Genomic DNA, 6,000 nt, shown 5'->3' with positions numbered 1-6,000 from the left:
TAGCAAGGATCCAAAAAGGTGGAGTTTTAACTGTGAGGCTCATTCATTACTCGGGGGACATTTGGGGACCTTACAACAGCAACCTAGGCCTTTTACAAATTCGATTGTCCTCATTTTCAGTGTGGGGAGCTAAGGTGAAATGATTTAGTTATCCACGGTGTTAGCTCTTAAGTGGGGTATAAAGATTAGAGTCCAAGTTTATCTGGTTTCAAGGCCCGAGCCCCCTGCAATCATATCACACTATCTACGAGGTAATGTACATGTGGTGGGGAGATCAGGGTCCTGGTTTTGTACTTCAAGCCTAGGATTTGCTGGGAGAGAAAGGTATAGACTGACAGACTTGGAAGGCACTTTAAGTCATGTCTAGTCCCAGGATAATCCGTGCCCAGGAATGAACCTTAAATAGATTTAGAATTGGCCTCCTGGCAACTCATCTCACGCCAATTTTGCCAGCTAAGTGGCATGTGGTAGCTCCAACCCCACTCTCTTCCTTATAGAACAGCCCTTCATAGATTGGAAGGTGGTCATCTAGGAGTCATCAAGCAGCTCTAGGGGTGTTGTTGGGCTAGGAATGATAGTTTCTTAAAATTAAAAGGCCCCTAGATATACGTTAAATCTTATGAAATTTGTTTGCTGAACCTATTCCTTGTGCTTAAAAGTGCTTCAGGGAAGTAAACTAACTTATGAGAAGCCTAAGTCCCAGGGAGTTAATAGGATTGCTGAAGGTTCACAGGGGAGTTTATGGCAGGCACTGGAATACGGAGTGGGGGAAAGTGGTTCCTGAAATTTGGCTCTGGGTCCCAGCTCTCCTTTCCATCCCATTCTATGACCATCCTTACCCTAGCCTTCCCCTCCTCCCTCCCTCTCCGGATTCCCAGGACACTTTTCCTATTCAGAATAAAACTAAAAACCCTCTTGGAATGCCTCAGTATCTTTACCTGATATGACCTCCAGTAAATAACTTACCCCCGAATTTCAGTGCCTGGATTTTTAAGATGCTGCTCAGACTAGGTGTTCTCAGAGATCCCCTCCACCCCTGTCACTGAGGTATTAGAATACTCAAGGCATTTTCACCCGAATCTAAAAGGAACAACCCTCTATTATGGGAATTCCATATTGTTGGACATGTGGGATCAGGAAGATTCTTAGGCAAAGGGGCCAGTTTCCTCTCAACTCATATGCCAGATAATGGTAAGGTTAGAACACGAGGCAAGGGTGCTGCAAAGCATATTAGTCTCCACCTATTTGTAAAGCTGTTTATTTATGAACCACAGCAGGCACAGAAGGCACTTCAATGTGCCATCAACCCCCTTTGGAAGTCTGGAAAAATACAATCAAATAGGACTGCCAAAGAAGCCAGTTTTATTGAAACACAGTTATCAAATTATTAAAAATGTAAATCTGTGACATAATAGATGTGCTTCTTCTTTAAATTACAGGATTTCGGAATGGGTATAGGAATTACCATAATTCCCAAGTAGTGCTACACATAACGCTTTGAAGTATCTGTAACATGTGAACGTCTGTGATTCCTAGTGATGTCAGAGCCACAGGTGCTAATACCATAGGGGGTTTGTTGACTATGAAAGAAATGCTAGACTTTAGTTGGAGGGTAGTGGATGTTGAAATTTCTTTTTGCCACCCAAGTTCTCAGATCTCCTGAATTCCAGCCTCAGGCCCCTTCGGATTTGCAGAACTCCCAATCCATAGTAACACAGGCTTTCCTAAGTGGTATATAGAGAACTGGAGAAGGGGAGGGCACAGCTGAGTCTGACTGACAGACAGACTGGCCACTCAGGCAGGACCTCACAGGAGGTCTTCCCCTCAGTGAGTGCTCTGTGGATCCTGAGCCTAATCCTCATTTTCAAATGTTCTGAAACTCAGTCTGTATCAGTTCTTCCATGGGCACCCTGGCTTTGGTAGATTAATCCATAAAAACCAAAGGCATAAGGGACTTACTGACTTTTAAGCAAACAAACAAACAAACAAAAAAACCAGCTTCGGGTCCGTGACTCTTCTCTTCCTCCAGATTCCGCAGGGATCCTTATTATTTAGGCCTCTGCTCATGAGTAAAAGAAATTTTGAACAAGCATCCCCACATGTGTGTATTTCTAAATTAGACATATACTGCTCTGCTAATATGCTGTGGATATTTTTAATTTAAATCTGAGTTAGTTAACATATAGTAATGGTTTCAGAAGTAGAATTTAGTGATTCATTGCTTACACACCAACAAGTATGCTCATATGCTCATCCCAACATTGCCCTCCTTAATACCCATCACTCACCCACCTCCCCTCCAGCAACCCTCAGGTTGTTCTCTGTATTTAAGGGTCTCTTATGGTTTGCCTCCCTCTCTGTTTTTATCTTATTTTTCCTTCCCTTCCCCTATGTTCATCTGTTTCATTTCTTAAATTCCAATTATGAGTGAAATCATATATGTCTTTCTCTGACTTATTTCACTTAGTATAATATACTCTAGTTCCATCCGTGTTGTTACATATGGCAAGATTTCATTCTTTTTGATCGCCAAGTAATATTCCATTGTGTATATATATATACACACACACCACATGTCACATCTTCATCATATATACGTATATATATATTATGTATATATACACCACATATGCCACATCTTTATCCATTCGTCAGTCAATGGACATTTGGGCTCTTTCCATATAGCAGCTAGTACTGCTATAAATGTTGGGGTGCATGTGCCCCTTCAAATCAGCATTCCAGTATCCTCTGGATAAATGCCTAGTAGTGCAAATGCTGGGTTATAGGATAGTTCTATTTTTAATTTTTGAGGAACCTCCATACTGTTTTATTGAGTGGCTGTACCAGTTTACATTCCCACCATGTTGTGGATATTTTAAAGACAAATGTATAAATCAAAATAGGATACATGATGCAAGAATTTAAAAGGAAAACATGAATATAATACTATTAAACAGATATCTCCTACCTTTAATTAAAAATGATATTGCTTTCTGTCCCATGGTGCAGTAGATTATTTTTATTCTTTCTGTCTTTTCGAATAATACTTTTCTGAACTACCTGCAGCCTTTAGGATATCCTTATTTTCTTTTATATAGGGGTAAAAATTGAATACAGGCAAATGTAAAATTCACTCTGACTTGTAGCTCTGCTCTCCACAAGCCCACATCAAAAGGATTCCCTGCACCAGTCCCGTGTGATGGCATTAGGCTGAGTATTCTCCCAGTAAAATTGTCTGGGCATGCAATACTTAGGATTTTACTTACCAGCAACTGCAGGTGTTTTAATCTGTAGGAATTAGTTTCCATTTCTCTAAGAATGTCCACCACTTTGTGTCCACAGTCCACAGGCTTGTTTTGACAGGGCAGCTGTCTGTTAATCAGGTCCTCTGCATCTGTAAATCCATCATATAGACTATCCCTGTCTGAAATGTCCATCCTTTTTAGGGGCACCTGGGTGGCTCAGTCAGTTGAGTGTCCGGCTTCAGCCAGGCCATGATCTCATGGTTCATGGGTTTGAGCCCCACATCGGGCTCTGTGCTGACAGCTGAGAGCCTGGAGCCTGCTTCGGAGTCTGTGTCTCCTTCTCTCTCAGCCTCTCCCCTGCTCATGCTCTGTCTCTCTCTCTCAAAAATAAATAAATATTAAAAAATTAAAACAAAAAAGAAAATGTCTGTCCTTTTTAAACACTCTGAAGCCTACTGGATGTCACTGTAAGTTAAACATCTCCTTCTCAGGGAAAATGGTTTTAAGGCACAGAGGTAATGTGAACTGGTAAAATTGAAGTTGGATTCCAAATAAGTTACTGTTTGAATAAAGAAATTAAGAAAGTCATATTTAACTTGATTGCCCTTTTCTGGTGACATTTTAAAAAATTTTAGTTTTGAAACAGTCTTATTTCCAAAAAATGAATCATTTTTCCACCATATGAGTTTTTGTCTCAACCTATACATAACATCAAACCGCTCAGGTGCAGTCAGTTCATCCTTTTATAGGTTTCCTACTCCCTCTTCAAAGATTATCAAACAGTTTTGGAGAAACAAAATATAAATTTCTCTTTCCCGTTTCTCCACTCTCATCCTCAATATATTTCCAAATCAAAGAGGGACGTTCTTCTTGTCCTACATTGTGAAAGCCTGATTTTATGGCAGGCCAACAGTTTAATATCTTTTCTATGGCTCGAAGCAAGGGCAGCCACCATGCAGTCACGTGTTTAACGAAGCTCTCTCCTTCCAGTTCTACAAAGTAAAAAATCTCATTAAGAGCTCCTGCACGTTTAAAAAAAATGTTTATTTATTTTTGAGAGAGAGAGCGTGTGGGGGAGGGGCAGAGAGAGAAGGAGACAGAGGATCTAAAGGAGGCTCTGAGCTGACAGTGGCAAGCCCACTGTGGGGCTTGAACTCATGAACTGTGAGATAATGACCTGAGCAAAAGTTGGATACTTGACGGAGCCACCCAGGCACCCTGAGAGCTTCTACACATTTTGAAGAAACTGAAAAGTGACCCAAGCTCTCATTATGAAAGTCTCAAAATCACATCTAAGCAAATCACAACCTTTTTTTAGCAACACTGTATATAAGATGTGCAAGACACTTAACAGGTAAGATCTTTTCATTTTCTTTGGTGAGACACTTATAGTCTGAGATTTGCTGAAATTTACATTGGCACTGTCTGATGAATATGCAGATAGATGAGCTATGTCTAATTTGTATTTGGATAAAATATCAACAATCTCTTCCCNGTTTTTTTTTTTTTTTTTTTTGTAAAATGGCACTTCCTGGACAACTTCAACCTGCATACCTCTTATTTCCCTCTTAAATCTGTACAGAAACAAGTCCCTAAATTCTGCTTCCCTCAGAGAGCTTGGCCATATATAGCTCAGACTTACTGATCATGATCCAGGAATGCTATTCTCTCCAAAATCAAATCCTGTACACAGGGGCGCTTGATGGACTACATAGCTTGCCTTCTCCACACTGGCTGCATTTTTATAAAGAGGATCAGCCCAACCCTCTTGATCTTCCTATGTTGGGATCCATTTTTATAGTATGGTCAACAACCTCTCCAAATTTGGTCAGTGTCTTTTGAGTCCTTTTTGCTGGTGTCCCAGCTCAGGCCACCAACGAACAATTTTCTGAAATGGCAGGGCAAGGCACATGGCAGCAAGAAGTCTTACAAGGAAGAATGTCTTGAAGGTCTTCGAGAAATCCATGAGCTAGGGGCGCCTGGGTGGCTTAGTCGGTTGAGCGTCCGACTTTCGCTTAGGTCATGATCTCGCGGTTCGTGGGTTCGAGCCCCGCGTCGGGCTCTGTGCTGACTGCCAGCTCAGAGACTGGAGCCTGTTTCAGTCTGTGACTCCCTCTCTCTCTGACCCTCCCCTGCTCACGCTGTCTCTCTCTCTCCTAGAAATAAATAAAACATTTAAAAAAAATTAAAAAAAAAAAAAGAAATCCATGAGCTAAGGAAGAAATGAACCTCCCAAAGCTTTCGTTGTAATGATTACAGTGAAATCCACCATCCACAACAAAGGTCTACACCTACCCATCCTGTCTGTAAAGATTCTATCCTTGACAAACGTGTACAAATCTACACTGCCTCCTTACTGAGATCTCAACTCCACACTGACCACAGCACCCCAGGCTGGGAGGGGAAAAGAAAGGGCAACCTGGCCAGGGTGTAGGCCCTCGGCACTCATCACAGCTGGAAGTTACACTGGCTTTTAAACACGCTCATGTCAAAGTGCAATCATCTATCTCTGTCGTCTCCTGTGTCCATATGTGGCTCTCAAGGAACTCAGTCTTCCTGAGGGAGACTCCGGTCAGACAGTGACTCCATTCCCACTTGGAAGGGAGAATGGAGAAGAAGGATAGAGAGAAGGATGGAGAGAAGGATGGGCGGAGGAGGGAAGATGGCCCCTCCAGCACGTGGAGGCGCCCAGACCTTGATGCGTCTTGGTCCGGGTCGGAGCGCACACCTTACTCTTGGCCACCTACCCTCTCTC

This window comes from Crocuta crocuta, unplaced genomic scaffold, assembly GCF_008692635.1.
Source record: "Crocuta crocuta isolate KB4526 unplaced genomic scaffold, BGI_CrCroc_1.0 scaffold291, whole genome shotgun sequence".
In the NCBI taxonomy this organism is placed as follows: Eukaryota; Metazoa; Chordata; class Mammalia; order Carnivora; family Hyaenidae; genus Crocuta; species Crocuta crocuta.
Note: the sequence above shows the minus strand (reverse complement) of the source record.